We start from the raw sequence: 16,251 nt of genomic DNA, 5'->3' as shown, positions 1-16,251 counted from the left end.
CCTATCATGCCAAAACAAGTTAACGGGGTCAGAACTGGCTCACACTGCTACTCCCACTACGTGTAATGTTATTTATCTGCAGCGGTGCCAATCAGATCTTATAACGGACAGCCCTACACAGCAATTGAGGTGAAGGGAAAGCTTATTAGCCCACATGGAAACTGGCTTTTGGAAAGTAAGATGTGATCTAACCAGCCAAATGATCACTATGAGCATCCGTCAGTAAAATCACATGGAACCTGCACACCTCCTAGCTCCCCTGCATGCTAAGCCAAGAGCCTGTGTTCCCTACCCATCTAGTAGAGCCCCAAGACAGTAAATGGAAGCCTCATTAAAACCCTACAGAGGCAGAAAAGGGGGTGGCAGTGCGTATAATATTCACATTCTTTGTGCATGGTGCCTCTCCCACGCCCCGCCCTCCCTTCTTGTCAACCAATCTACATTTGACTTCACTGCAAGATGTAAGACTGCATCTGGGGGAATAGATGGTTCAGGGACTGAGTAGTGGGAAAAAGAGACTTTCACCATGTGCTGTGTAGCACCCAGCCAGGCTGCTAACAACTGCAAGTGGTTGCCACCTGATGGCTGTTTAGTGACCATTGTGAAATGAGCCCACCTCCATAGGATATCAGGGTTGGAAGGAACCTCAAGAGGTCATCTAGTCCAACCCCCCCGCTCTAAGCAGGACCAATCCCCAATTTTTGCCCCAGACCCCTAAATGGCCCCCTCAAGGATTGAGCTCACAATGCTGGGTTTAGCAGGCTGATGCTCAAACCACTGAGCTGTCCCTCCTCTCCAGTTGGAAAGGTATTCACGTCCCAGAAACCATTCCCACATTGTGATTAGTTGTTAGACTCTGAAGAGGTACCAAGCACTGAATGGGTCCTGAAGAGTGAACTACCCTTTTTGCTGTTTGAGATGGTCCCTCCAGGTCAGTCAGAGGCTGGTATGGCACTGGACTGGGAGTCAGAAGAGTGGCTCCCCAAGCTGTATGACCCTGTGCAAGTCACGTCATCTCTCTGTCTCTCTGTCTGTCAGATGATGGGGTTCAATCTCCAACAGTGAAGGCTGAGGCACATCCATAAAGAGGGTGGTTTGTTGGGGAAAGTTTACATGACTGCCCTGTGGTCTAAGAGAGACTCCAGGGTTGTCTATCCAGGAAACAAAAGGAAATGAAGTCTGCATCTCGTTCATAGGAAGAGTTCAGCCTGTGAGCGAACGGGCCGGATGCTCAGCCAGCGTACGTCGCCACAGCGCCATTGACTTCAGCAGGACGGCTCCGATTTACAAGAGCTGAGGCTCTGGGCAAGGTTCTTTCTTTCTTGCCTGGAGAAAGCGAAGTTGTTACTAAGCAGTACTTGAATCCTCTGCTGCCCCTTAATCAGGGAACTGCATGAAGAGGATCAGTTGAGTGTGACATATCCCCTTTCTCTCCCTCACTCAGCAGCAATCTCTCTAGTGTCTCCGCTGCCAGTAAACCGCAGTTAATAATAGATTTTCCCTCCCCAACCTGTCCATTCTCTCTCCCTCAACGCCCAGTGCCTGGTTACATGGACTGCACTGAAGCTCATTTGTGGGGGGTAATGCCTTCCATGCAGCTATTATTTCCCCTGTTATTAAAGCCACTGTCGCCCTATCACTGCCGCTTTTCTCTCTGCAGACTCACGTGGCCGATAATGACCACCTAGGTGGTGCTAAGCGCTACTGCAGAGGTATTTGTCCCTCTAGTCTGAAGGGCCATGTGTGCACCGGGGCTATGGGTTAATGTTATTGATGGATATTTATTCTCTCTCTGTCGACAGCACACGAGTCCCATCAGCTCAGATGTCCAAATAAGAGCAGGCCACATGTACACACCTTAGCAAATCTCTTATTATACAGCGTCTCTTAAGCTAGCACTCATTCTTCCTGAATTGGCAGGGCGGGTGGGTGAGGGAAATGCTGTATTTACTATGTCTGTGCCGTGAAGTATTGTACAGATATGAACTAATCCGCACAGCAGCCAGACAAGAGCTGGTGGTATTATTATCCCCATTTCACAGATAGGGAACCTGAGGGCTGGAGCAGGTAAATGACTGTCTAAGTCCAAACAGCAAGGACGTGGCAGAACTGGGAGTCGAACCCAAGAGTTTACAGCACCCAGGCACTTATTCTACTGCCTCTAAAAGACCAACTAGCTTTTGGACACCCAATCTCGGCCCCCTTCAGCAGCCTGCACAAACTGCAGTAGTGGAACGAGGTCGGAGCCCACAGTGACGTCATCTGAACCAAACACCGCCTGGAAAAAAGACTCTTTGAGACATTCCCCCCCATCCGGAGTATGAGCTGCTGCTTCCTGCCTCCCCTCCATTCTGCTGGCCCCTCCCTCCTGCTTGGAGGCCAGCAGCATAATGCCAGGGGCATGTTTACTTCCACCCCATTCAGATGTTTTGTGTTCCATACAATGGATTGCACACACAATGCACGGTGCAGACCAAACTCCTCCCCTGTGCACCGCCATCAGCTTCACTGGGCTTCAATGAGGGATGAATCTGCTTCAATGCGACAAACTGCAAACTATATGAAAAATATCACACAGATGGCTGATTTTTATGACATGGCACAAAACTAGGGAATGGGTTTTTTCCCCCTCTTCATTTCCCCCCATCCCTTCTTCCCTGTAGTGCTGGATTTCCCCCCTGAGACACAGCGGATGTCGTCGTGTAAAGAAATGTTTCATTATCATCTGCCCCTCAGTTACGCAAGTGGTATTTAAACCGTCCAGCCATATCTCCATGGGGAATGCAGTGCCAACAGAAGGAGGCTTAGCTTGGCAAACACTGCCCAGAAACAGTCCCTATCCTCGTCCCGCCTCCTCTGCACAATCTTCATTAACTTACAAATGAATTCCTCCTGTGGCTCCTGGCTTTCTTTGGTTGTTATTCTCCCAGCCTCCAAAGACACATATAATTTTCTCTTGATTTAAAGGGGTAGGCCGAGATGCCTCTTCTCTGTGGCTCGGGCAGGGGGACAGCACTGGGGGAGATGTTTTATTCAAAAGAACAAACTTGCTTGCCAATAATGGCAAAGGTCTGATTTAACTAAACTCACAGAGCGGGAGCCAGAGATCTCAGCGTTAAAGAGAGAATGGAGGCGATTGTGCTCTGTTGCCTTCCAATGGTCCTCACTCAGGGCGAGAAAGGAATTCACTCTCTAGTCAGGGCCTGAACCAAGGCAAATGGTCAATGGGAATCTTTCTATTGACTTCAGTGGGCTTATGGATCAAGGCATCAATCCAGAGTTTCACTTTCACACTGCCACAGCAGTGGCCCACCCCCAGCCTGGAAGATCCTCCCTGATTGTGAGAGAGAAATTCAGTGGCTATGTCCATCTTGTACTGGACTTCAAGCACCCACTCTTCTCCCAATGGACTCCCCCAATCTTGATTTGCAGGGAGCTCCTTTCTGCAGAAATCAGAGGGGAATGTTGTCTTCACATACTTTCAGAATTGAGCTGCTCCCACAGTGCTCAACCATTGGATTCAAACCTGCCTCACAAGGTCCTTTTTCAATGGGGAAAGGAGAACAGAGTATAGGATGCACCTGGCTATGGTTCTAGGACCCAGGAACTATCCATTGGCCCTAGTGTAGTGGGGAGTCCCTTCCACAAGGCTTGTGCAATTCACACATGAATTTGACCAGGACAGAAAAATATACAAAGAGTGAGGACATCACAGAAAATCAAGCTGCTTTAAGCAGGGCTTTTGTTGGGGGAGTGCATGAATTCTGGCCCGCTACCTCCAAGCCCCCATCTTCTCAGAACACACAAGTTCTGTTCTCCAGGCTGTTTCCAGAATTCCCCTTTTCTTCCAGTGTTGGCTGGGGTAGTTGCTGAGTGTTATCTTGGATGGGCTCCTAGGGAAGGGAGGATTCCTGACTGGATAGATCTGTGCAGCCTTTGCATTAGCTTGTTCTCAGAGACCAATTGTCTACACTACGAAATTAGGTTGAATTTATAGAAGTCGATTTTTTAGAAAGTGATTTTATACAGGCGATTGTGTGTGCCCCCCACTGAGAGTATGTCTACACTATGAAATTAGGTCGAATTTATAGAAGTCGGTTTTTTAGAAATCGTTTTTATATATTCGAGTGTGTGTGTCCCCACAGAAAATGCTCTAAGTGCATTAAGTGCATTAACTCAGCGGAGTGCTTCCACAGTACCGAGGCAAGCGTCGACTTCCGGAGTGTTGCACTGTGGGTAGCTATCCCACAGTTCCCGCAGTCTCTGCTGCCCATTGGAATTCTGGGTTGAGATCCCAATGCCTGATGAGGCTAAAACATTGTCGTGTGTGGTTCTGGGTACATATCGTCAGGCCCCCGTTCCCTCCTTCCCTCCATGAAAGCAGCAGCAGACAATCGTTTCGTGCCTTATTTCTTGAGTTACCTGTGCAGACGCCATACCACGGCAAGCATGGAGCCCGCTCAGGTAACCGTCACCGTATGTCTCCTGGGTGCTGGCAGACGTGGTACTGCATTGCTACACAGCAGCAGCAACCCATTGCCTTGTGGCAGCTGACGGTACAATAGGATTGATAGCCATCATCGTCATGTCTGAGGTGCTCCTGGCCACATCGGCTAAGAGCGCCTGGGCAGACATGGGTGCAGGGACTACATTAGAAGTGATTTGACCAGGGCATTCTCTTTAGTCCTGCAGTCAGTCCTATTGAATCATCTTATGGTGAGCAGGCAGGCGATACGGATTGCTAGAAGTCCTATTGTACCATCTTCTGCCGAGCAGCCATGAGATGTGGATGGCTTGCAGTCCTTCTGCACTGTCTGCTGCCAGCCAAAGATGTAAAAGATAGATGGAGTGGATCAAAACAAGAAATAGACCAGATTTGTTTTGTACTCATTTGCTTCCCCCGCCCCCGCCACCCGTCTAGGGGACTCATTCCTCTAGTCACTCACAGAGAAGGTGCAGCGAGGTAAATCTAGCCATGTATCAATCAGAGGCCAGACCAAGCTGCTTGTTCCAATAAGAACAATTACTTAGGTGCACCATTTCTTATTGGAACCCTCCGTGAAATCCTGCCTGAAATACTCCTTGATGTAAAGCCACCCCCTTTGTGGATTTTAATTTCTTGTAAGCCAACCCTGTAAGCCATGTTGTCAGTCGCCCCTCCCTCCATCAGAGCAACGGCAGACAATCGTTCCGCGCCTTTTTTCTGTGCGGACGCCATACCAAGGCAAGCATGGAGGCCGCTCAGCTCACTTTGGCAATTGGGAGCACATTAAACACTACACGTATTATCCAGCAGTATATGCAGCACCAGAACCTGGCAGAACAATACCGGGCGAGGAGGTGACGTCAGCGCAGTCACGTGAGTGATCAGGACATGGACACAGATTTTTCTCAAAGCATGGGCCCTGCCAATGCATGCATCATGGTGCTAATGGGGCAGGTTCATGCGGTGGAACGCCGATTCTGGGCTCGGGAAACAAGCACAGACTTGCATAGTGTTGCAGGTCTGGGACGATTCCCAGTGGCTGCGAAACTTTCGCATGCGTAAGGGCACTTTCATGGAACTTTGTGACTTGCTTTTACCTGCCCTGAGGCGCATGAATACCAAGATGAGAGCAGCCCTCACAGTTGAGAAGCGAGTGGCGCTAGCCCTGTGGACGCTTGCAATGCCAGACAGCTCCCGGTCAGTTGGGAATCAATTTGGAGTGGGCAAATCTACTGTGGGGGCTGCTGTGATGCAAGTAGCCCACGCAATCAAAGATCTGCTAATATCAAAGGTAGTGACCCTGGGAAATGTGCAGGTCATAGTGGATGGCTTTGCTGCAATGGGATTCCCTAACTGTGGTGGGGCCATAGACGGAACCCATATCCCTATCTTGGCACCGGAGCACCAAGCCGGTGAGTACATAAACCGCAAGGGGTACTTTTCAATAGTGCTGCAAGCTCTGGTGGATCACAAGGGACATTTCACCAACATCAACGTGGGATGGCCGGGAAAGGTACATGACACTCGCATCTTCAGGAACTCTGGTCTGTTTCAAAAGCTGCAGGAAGGGACTTTATTCCCAGAAAATAACCATTGGGGATGTTGAAATGCCTATAGTTATCCTTGGGGACCCAGCTTACCCCTTAATGCCATGGCTCATGAAGCCGTACACAGGCAGCCTGGACAGTAGTCAGGAGCTGTTCAACTACAGGCTGAGCAAGTGCAGAATGGTGGTAGAATGTGCATTTGGACGTTTAAAGGTGCGCTGGTGCAGTTTACTGACTCGCTTAGACCTCAGCGAAACCAATATTCCCACTGTTATTACTGCTTGCTGTGTGCTCCACAATATCTGTGAGAGTAAGGGGGAGATGTTTATGGAGGGGTGGGAGGTTGAGGCAAATCGCCTGGCTGCTGGTTACGCGCAGCCAGACACCAGGGCGGTTAGAAGAGCACAGGAGGGTGCAGTACGCATCAGAGAAGCTTTGAAAACCAGTTTCACGACTGGACAGGCTACGGTGTGAAAGTTCTGTTTGTTTCTCCTTGATGAAACCCTCTGCCCCTTGGTTCACTCTGCTTCCCTGTAAGCTAACCACCTTCCCCTCCTCCCTTCGGTCACCGCTTGCAGAGGCAATAAAGTCATTGTTGCTTCACATTCATGCATTCTTTATTCATTCATCACACGAATAGGGGGATGACTACCAAGGTAGCCAAGGAGGGGTTGTGGAGGAGGGAAGGAAAATGCCACACAGCACTTTAAAAGTTTACAACTTTAAAATTTATTGAATGCCAGCCTTCTGTTTTTTGGGCAATCCTCTGGTGGAGTGGCTGGTTGGCCGGAGGCCCTCCCACCGCTTTCTTGGGCGTCTGGGTGAGGACGCTATGGAACATGGGGAGGAGGGTGGTTGATTACACAGGGGCTGTAGCAGCAGTCTGTGCTCCAGCTGCCTTTGCTGCAGCTCAACCATACGCTGGAGCATATTGGTTTGATCCTCCAGCAGCCTCAGCATTGAATCCTGCCTCCTCTCATCATGCTGCTGCCACATTTGAGCTTCAGCCCTCTCTTCAGCCCGCCACTTATTCTCTTCAGCCCGCCACCTCTCCTCCCGGTCATTTTGTGCTTTCCTGCACTCTGACATTATTTGCCTCCACGCATTCGTCTGTGCTCTGTCAGTGTGGGAGGACAGCATGAGCTCAGAGAACATTTCATCACGAGTGCATTTTTTTTTCTTTCTAATCTTCACTAGCCACTGGGAAGGAGAAGATCCTGTGATCATTGAAACACATGCAGCTGGTGGAGAAAAAAAAAAAAAAGGGACAGCAGTATTTAAAAGACACATTTTATAAAACAATGGCTACACTCTTTCAGGGTAAACCTTGCTGTTAACATTACATACATAGCACACGTGCTTTTGTTACAAGGTCGCATTTTGCCTCCCCCCACTGCGTGGCTACCCCCTCAACCCTTCCCCCTCCCCGTGGCTAACAGCGGGGAACATTTCTGTTCAGCCACAGGCAAACAGCCCAGCAGGAACGGGCACCTCTGAGTGTCCTCTGAAGAAAAGCACCCTATTTCAACCAGGTGACCATGAATGATATCTCACTCTCCTGAGGATAACACAGCGAGATAAAGAACGGATGTTGTTTGAACACCAGCAAACATACACTGCAATGCTTTGTTCTACAATGATTCCTGAGTACGTGCTACTGGCCTGGAGTGGTAAAGTGTCCTACCATGGAGGACGCAATAAGGCTGCCCTCCCCAGAAACCTTTTGCAAAGGCTTTGGGAGTACATCCAGGAGAGCCACGAATGCCAGGGCAAATTAATCCTGTCACATGTTTGCTTTTAAACCATGTATAATATTTTAAAAGGTACACTCACCGGAGGTCCCTTCTCCGCCTGCCGGGTCCAGAAGGCAGCCTTGGGTGGGTTCGGGGGGTACTGGTGTCAGGTCCAGGGTGAGAAACAGTTCCTGGCTGTCGAGAATACCGGTTTCTCTGCTTGCTTGCTGTGAGTTATCTACAACCTCATCATCAATCATCATCATCATCATCATCTTCTTGGTCCCCAAAACCTGCTTCCGTGTTGCCTCCATCTCCATTGAAGGAGTCAAACAACACGGCTGGGGTAGTGGTGGCTGAACCCCCTAAAATGGCATGCAGCTCATCATAGAAGTGGCATGTTTGGGGCTCTGACCCGGAGCGGCCATTTGCCTCTCCGGTTTTCTGATAGGCTTGCCTCAGCTCCTTAAGTTTCATGCGGCACTGCTTTGGGTCCTTGTTATGGCCTCTGTCCTTCATGCCCTGGGAGATTTTGACAAAGGTTTTGGCATTTCGAAAACTGGAACGGAGTTCTGATAGCACGGATTCCTCTCCCCATACAGCGATCAGATCCCGTACCTCCCGTTCAGTCCATGCTGGAGCTCTTTTGCGATTCTGGGACTCCATCATGGTCACCTCTGCTGATGAGCTCTGCATGGTCACCTGCAGCTTGCCATGCTGGCCAAACAGGAAATTGAAATTCAAAAGTCTGTGGGCCTCTTCCTGTCTACCTGGCCAGTGCATCTGAGTTGAGAGTGCTGTCCAGAGCGGTCACAATGGAGAACTCTGGGATAGCTCCCAGAGGCTAGTACCATCGAATTGTGTCCACAGTACCCCAAATTCGACCCAGCAAGGCCGATTTAAGTGCTAATCCACTTGTCAGGGGTGGAGTAAGGAAATCGATTTTAAGAGCCCTTTAAGTCGAAAAAAAGGGCTTCATTGTGTAGACGGGTGCAGGTTTACATCGATTTAACGCTGTTAAATTCGACCTAAAGTCCTAGTGTAGACCAGGGCTAATGCACTAAGCGCATTAAGTCGGTGGAGTGCGTCCACAGTACTGAGGCTAGCGTCGACTTTCGGAGCGTTGCACTGTGGGTAGTTATCCCACAGTTCCTGCAGTCTCCGCTGCCCATTGGAATTCTGGGTTAAGCTCCCAGTGCCTGATGGGGCAAAAACATTTTCGCAGGTGGTTTTGGGTACATGTCGTCAATCGCCCCTCCCTCTGTGAAAGCAACGGCAGACAATCGTTTCATGCCTTTTTTCCGTGCGGGCACCGTACTGCTTTCAGCAGACGGTGCAGTAGGACTGCTAACCGTCGTCATCGAACCACCGCTTCCGCTGCCACTCTGCTCTTCTGGTTGTCTCGCAGGGCCGCTTCCGCTGCAACTCTACTCGGCTGCTCTTGTCTCGCCATACCACGGCAAGCGTGCAGCCCGCTCAGCTGTTGTGTCCTGGCAGCAGACAGTGCAGTATGTCTGCAAAACTGGTCATCCAACCACTGCTTCCCCTGCAACCCTGCTCTCCTGCAGACGCCATACCACGGCAAGCCTGGAGCCCGCTCAGATCACCGCGGCAGTTATGAGAACTGTAAACACCTCGCACATTATTATGCAGTATATGCAGAACCAGAACCTGCAAAAGCAGGTGAGGCGGCGATGGCAGCGTGGTGACAAGAGCGACGAGGACATGGACACAGACTTCTCTCAAAGCACGAGCCCCGGCAATTTGGCCATCCTGGTGGCAATGGGGCAGGCTCATGCGGTGGAACGCCGATTCTGGGCCCGGGAAACAAGCACAGACTGGTGGGACCGTATAGTGTTGCAGGTCTGGGATGATTCCCAGTGGCTGCGAAACTTTCGCATGCGTAAGGGCACTTTCATGGAACTTTGTGACTTGCTTTCCCCTGCCCTGAAGCGCAAGAATACCAAGATGAGAGCAGCCCTCACAGTTCACGAGTGGTGATAGCCCTCTGGAAGCTTGCAACACCAGACAGCCACTTGTGAGTCAGGAATCAATTTGCCTGCAAAGCTGTTGTCAAACTTGGGCCCAGGAACACAAACCAAAGGAGAGTGCACATGACCAGGAGAGGGCCACAACAGGGCAAAAGGTCCAAGAACTTACAAAAAAATTCCACATTAAATAAGAGAGGCAGCCCAGGAAGAAGAGGATGGAATGAGCTTTCTATCACTGAGCGTGATCTAAAACAACTCAAATAGAGAGTTATTACACCAATGCCACTGAACTCAGAATTAGATCCACTCTTTCTGTGGCTGAGAGGGGCTCGGGGCAGTGTTGAACTGGCAGAAAGAAGAGTCTCATAGAGAGACACGGTAGGAATCATTCAAGCTGGGAGGTGTAGTTTAAAACAGTGATTCAGTGAGCACACATAATAATACACATTCAGGAAGTGATGTGTAGTCAAGGCAGCAGGGCAACCTGTCAATGCTTGTGAATTAGGAGTAGCAGAATGTAATAGCAAATTGCCTCCCTTCTATTTTTGCAATCACAGATCAATCTACTTAGTTGGGGAAAGGAGAAGACAAAATATATCAATGTCTCAAAAGCAGCCATCAGAGATGGAGAAACTCTAGAAGATGTGTTTCAGATAGCAGCCGTGTTAGTCTGTATCCACAAAAAGAAAGGGAGGACTTGTGGCACCTTAGAGACTAACAAATGTATTTGAGCATAAGCTTTCGTGAGCTACAGCTCACTTCATCGGATGCATTCGATGAAGTGAGCTGTAGCTCACAAAAGCTTATGCTCAAATACATTTGTTAGTCTCTAAGGTGCAACAAGTCCTCCTTTTCTTTTTTCTAGAAGATGTAAGATCCTTTCGCCTATTTATGGAGTGAGATGTCAAGCAACAAATATCAAAAGCAGCAAACAACTTTCATAAGATTTGGAAAAGATTTGGAAAAATAGCATGACTGGCATTGATACAAAACCACAAATTTTTAAAACCAACATTATGTCTGTCCTCCTTTACAGAGCAGAGTCATGTACATGTACAACAGAAATTTATAAGATCAACTCATTCCAAAGCAAATGCCTGTGGAATATTTTCAGAGTCCACTGGAGAGAGTTTCTTGTAACATCAGAGCAAACCAATCTAGAGCATCAACTGTAGTAAGAAGACAATTATAGACATATTTAGGACACGTTTTAAGATATCACCAACATGACTTCCATGTCAAACAATAATATGGACACCACCTGGGAAGAGAAACAGAGGGCAACCTAGAGAAATATTATGCAGAACAACAGAGGAAAAGAAGCAAATCCATCAGAATGACACTCAGAAGCCTGAACAGACCAGCGCAAGATGAAATAAATGGCAGAAACTGGCAGCTACCCTATGCACCTGAGAGTGTGCATAGAAAGAAAGAAAGAAGAGGCATCTGCCATCCCTGCATGCCCCCTTGCAGTCAGGTGTGGCACTATGGGTGTGCCCCATCTTGATTTCCCCAATTGGGGCACCAATAAATTCACTTAAAAGGATCCGGGCAAAGGGAAACAGAATACAAACTAAGAACGTAAGTCTATCCTCGTTAATAAGGTTTCAGAGAAGGAACAGTTTAACCACAGTTTATAAAGCCCTCACCTTAGGACCCTGGTTCAGCACTCCTAAAGTCCACAAAACAAAATCTCTGACCCTGTTCAGTCTAGTCTCCAGGAGCCTTAGACAGCAACCATTACAGCCTGCATGGCTTCTAGTCCCCTCTTCTCACTTAGCTTCCTATTCCTGTTTAAATAGCCCAGCCCCAGGGTGGGCAAGAGCCTCCAGGATTATACCTAGGCTGTCTTGGTTGTAGGCTCCAGCCTGTCCCTTAATGGGGTACTACACTCTTTCACAGACACACTTAATCCTGAGCTCTGGTATGGACCGCTGTTGAAGACAGGATGCTGGGCAAGATAGACCATGATTTGACCCAGTATAGCAGCTCTTATATTCTTAACTTTCTCAAGCAGCCAAATAAAGCTTGATGATATAGGGCTGCTGTTTGACTGGGCTGGTAATTTTGGTTAATGAGGATGCCTACAGGTGCTGAAGTGGTAAGTGGCTGTGATGTTCAGAGGCAAATAATGCTTTGTGTCCTTTCTGAAAGATCTCTGCAGGTGCTGGTTCAGTAAACCAAAACTTCGATAATGCCCTTGCTTAAAGTTAACCTCTTCAGGTGGACAGCAGCCCAAGAGTTCTCAGAGACTTGGCAGCACCTCTGTCCCTCCAGTCCAATTGCATTTCAGCCCAGTTTTTGGAAAAATCCCTTCTATCAGTGGCAGGCCTCTGTCACCCTTGATGGGAGGGATGTGAGAATTTGAGAGCCACTTCAAGTAGTTTCTGTTCAGAATTAGGGAAATGCACTTGATTGGGATGATAAACTGTACACAGAGGCCTCCAGACAAAGAGGGATCTACTCTGTTACCAATAAAGGAAATTAAAACACAATGGGCCAGATTCATCTCATGGATTTGAAAGCAGTCTTGAGCTTCCAAGAGGTTATTAATAACAAATGTACCAGTAAATCAATGATTTAAGTAGAACTTGATGCTTTGGGATAACACTAGTTCAAATCTGCCCTATGGTGGCAGTGGCCAAATATCCTTTATTGTCTGGATGATCTTCAGTGCATCTCTGAAATGAATTGGTGGTTCTCAGCCCTGATCCTCCTAAGCAAGTGTTGATATCACAAAAGGGACGATCAAAACTGCCCCCGCCCCCTTGCTGTCAGTCGTAGCAGAGTGGCTATGGATTTTTATGGGCCAGCTAGAGCTGGTTCCTCCAGGTCAGCACTAAATCACAGTGGTAGGGCAAACTGACAAAGCTGCTGCTCATACCATACTCATCCTGGTGGATAGAGAGCTTCAGTCTTCCGGGCTGTCAATATGCTATAATGTATTGAAAAGACCTGGAAAAGGGTAAAGCCTTCAATAGTGGAGCTTTCTGTAATTAAGACCATGGAGAGTGAAACAAGGTGACTGCTTCCAAATGGGTATATATTCGGGGCTACATTCCATTCTTATAAACTAGGGCTGTCGATTAACCGCAGTTAACTCACAATTAATTCAAAAAAATTAATCGCAATTAAAAAATGTAATGGCGATTAATTGCAGTTTTAATCGCACTGTTAAACAATAGAACACCAACTGAATTTTATTAAATATTTTGGATGTTTTTCTACATTTTCATATATATTATATTTTGTGTTGTAATTGAAATCAAAGTGTATATTATTTTTGATTGCAAGTATTTGCACTGTAAAAATGATAAATAAAAAAATAGTATTTTTCAATTCACCTTATATAAGTACTGTAGTACAATTTTTGTTGTGAAAGTGCAACTTACAAATGTAGATTTTGTTTTGTTTTGTTACATAACTGCACTCAAGAACAAACCAATGTGAAACTTCAGAGCCTACAAGTCCACTCAGTCCTACTTCTTGTTCAGCCAATCGCTAAGACAAACAAGTTTGTTTACATTTACAGGAGATAATGCTGCTCTCTTCTTATTTACAATATTACCAGAAAGAGAGAACATGCATTTGCATGGCACTTTTGTAGCTGGCATTGCAAGGTATTTACATGCTAAATATGCTAAACATTCCTATACTCCTTCATACTTCAGCCACTATTCTGGAGGACATGCTTCCATGCTGATGACACTCGTTTAAAAAAAAATGTGTTAATTAAATTTGTGACTGAACTCCTTGGGGGGCAGGGAATTGCATGTCCCCTGCTCTGTTTTACCCACATTCTGCCATATATTTCATGTTATAGCAGTGTCAGATGATGACCTAGCACATGTTCATTTTAAGAACACTTTCACTGCAGATTTCACAAAATTCAAAGAAGGTACCAATGTGAGATTTCTAAAGATAGCTACAGCACTCGATCCAAGGTTTAAGAATCAGAAGCGCCTTCCAAAATCTGAGAAGGATGAGGTGTGGAGAATGCTTTCAGAAGTCTTAAAAGAGCAACACTCCGATGTGGAAACTACAGAACCCGAACCACCGAAAAAGAAAATCAACCTTCTGCTGGTGGCACCTGACTCAGATAATGAAAATGAACATGCGTCGGTCCGCACTGCTTTGGATTGTTATTGAGCAGAGCCTGTCATCAGCATGGATGCATGTCCCCTGGAATGGTGGTTGAAGCATGAAGGGACATATGAATCTTTAGTGCATCTGGCAGGTAAATATCTTGAGACACTGGCTACAACAGTGCCATGCAAACACCTGTTCTCACTTTCAGGTGACATTGTAAACAAGAAGTGGGCAGCATTATCTCCTGCAAATGTAAACAAACTTGTTTGTCTGAGTGATTGGCTGAACAAGAAGTAGGACTGAGTGGACTTTGTTTTATTTATGAATGTAAGGGTTTTTTTGTTTGTTTTTTTTACATAATTGTACACTTGTAAGTTCAACTTTAATGATAAAGAGATTGCACTACAGTACTTGTATTAGATGAATTGAAAAATACTATTTCTTTGGTTTTTTACAGTGCATATACTTATAATCAAAAATAAATATAAAGTGAGCACTGTACACTTTGTATTCTGTGTTGTAATTGAAATCAATATATTTGAAAATGTAGAAAACATCCAAAAATATTTAAATACACATCATTCTATTGTTTAACAGTGCAATTAATCACACGATTAATCGCGATTAATTGTTTGAATTGCTTGACAGCCCTATTATAAACCCAATTCCTATTATGTAACAGGACCACAAAGCTAGTCTTTTTCCAAGAAGGGCTGGTGCTGTAACTTCTGGAAGCAGCAGCCTGTATATACTCAGCCAGAAATAATGATTTCAGCTTTCTCATACACCAGCACAATCTCCTTCCGCATTGAATCTCAGAGTTGGAGCCAGTGCGTGGTATGATTTATTGAAGTCCTCTGGCAAATAAAAATTCAGGAGGCCTTTAGGCCTTGCCAGAAGTTAAGATGCTCTAAACTGCAATTTTCCTTTGTTTTCCAGACAGAATATTAACACTATAGCAGTGGGTACTGTTACCTGGGTTTCAGCAAAGGGACCAATTGAAATCCCTTGACACACCTCAGTTTCTCCTAGGATGTGACGCAGCCTAATAGAGACATACACCGAAGGCTGCAAATTGTCATTGATCCAACAGAAAATGTTTCTCGTGGGAGATCATTGGCAGTCTGTCATCTCCATCATGAGGGATCCATCTCCCCTTTACAACCTGTCATGAAATTAGCTGCATGGGCACTGGTCACAGCGGAGCCAGTCAATCTCCTTCCTCCACTTTCATGCAGCCCCAAGACATTGTATTGTTAAACTGATTACAAGATCTTGATTGTTAAACATATCCAATCCATCAAAGCCCAGGTCCAGTTTGTCCTCTCTCCACTCTAATCATGGAGCAGATACCTGTTTGCTTCTTGGATGATTAACTCCAGTGCATGTCTGCAGAGTGTTATGAGGATTTATTGGTCTGGCTGCTAGTGAAGGAGGAGTGTTTCTTGGGTACATACCGCTGTGTCTCTGGAAGGTACTCCAGGGTTACACAGAGGAACCTCTGCAATGCCTCAGGCCCTCTGGAAAGTGACGCTTTTTTACAGAAGCTTTCCCCTAGTACTACTTTTTACAGGAAGTCTCTCAGGATCCACTTTGGAGAGGGGTAGAGGTAGGAGGAGATCGGCACAATTAATACAGCATGTACTCTCGTTTAATAAGACAGATCAGGGTAGAGGTGGAGGCACGGCAGGGTGGGTAGCTAACACTGCACCACACAATTCAGTAAACTGTTCTTGAAAGCCAAGAGGTTCAGCAGTCAGAATAAAGTGCATGCTACATTATCCTGCCAGCTCCCAGGGGCCTTGAAGTTGGTGGAAATGGCCCCCTACAGCACAGAAGGCCTACACGGCAAGAGGAGAGCTGAAATAAGCGTTCCGTGCTAGCCCACTCCCAGCCCCTCAGGGAGAGGGCATTTGGAGGGTAATTGGAGGTGTGGCCAGAGGGCACTACACTATTATTACTCATCTGTATTGCACTACTGCCTAGGAGCCCCTCTCATGAACCAGGGTTCTACTGTGCTAGGCACTGAACAAACACAGGAGAAAAAGATACCCCATCCCAAAGAATTTATAATCTACTCTTCTCTGATTCTCAGGGACCATGGTAAGAAGACTGTCAATTAGAGGAACCCCGAGGCTGCTCTAGCTTGCTTGGGCATCAGGCAGGCCCCTTGCAAAGCCCCAGAACACAGGAAGCACAGATGGTTTAACACCACCATTGCATCTTCCTCTCCATTCCTGGCCTAAGCGGAGGAATGGAATAACTGAGGGTTTATTATGTGGCATCAGCCACAAAGACACCATATATTTTCCGTGTGTTCATTTTATAAATAATGACATTTGTTGCACATATAGTATACATGAAAATATATATTTAAATACTGCAGATTGGCCAGTTTTCCTATT

Source organism: Chelonia mydas, chromosome 9 (assembly GCF_015237465.2).
Source record: "Chelonia mydas isolate rCheMyd1 chromosome 9, rCheMyd1.pri.v2, whole genome shotgun sequence".
In the NCBI taxonomy this organism is placed as follows: domain Eukaryota; kingdom Metazoa; phylum Chordata; order Testudines; family Cheloniidae; genus Chelonia; species Chelonia mydas.
Note: the sequence above shows the minus strand (reverse complement) of the source record.